This window comes from Octopus bimaculoides, chromosome 1 (assembly GCF_046866305.1).
Source record: "Octopus bimaculoides isolate indiv1 chromosome 1, ASM4686630v1, whole genome shotgun sequence".
Lineage (NCBI taxonomy): Eukaryota > Metazoa > Mollusca > Cephalopoda > Octopoda > Octopodidae > Octopus > Octopus bimaculoides.
Genome location: NC_142928.1, coordinates 22,707,007 through 22,707,383, shown reverse-complemented (window position 1 = coordinate 22,707,383; position 377 = coordinate 22,707,007).

The window sequence follows — 377 nt, the reverse complement described above, 5'->3', positions numbered from 1 at the left end:
ACACGCTATCATGCTGGCTTATTAGCAAGGATGGCCTCTGCACACACCAAGTTTGATGCTATTTCAAGGTCTGAAGATCCCATTGGCCATTCCGGTAATCTCCTACGTTCTCTTGTTTAAATGCTCACACATTAATGCTTTGTACACATACACACAAAAGCAATAACTCTGTGTGTGTGTGTGGTGGTGACAAGACACTAATGGATTTTATGGTGTGCATGAAAGTTTCAGCTTTAGCACTCGAAGCAAAGATAGAACAAGGCTTCTGGAGTTCTGTGAGGCAAATGACTTGTTAGTCTACAACACTAACTTCAGGAAACCAGTCAGCCATCTAATCTCTTATCTATTTGCTGGGTATTTCAGCCAGATTGACTACT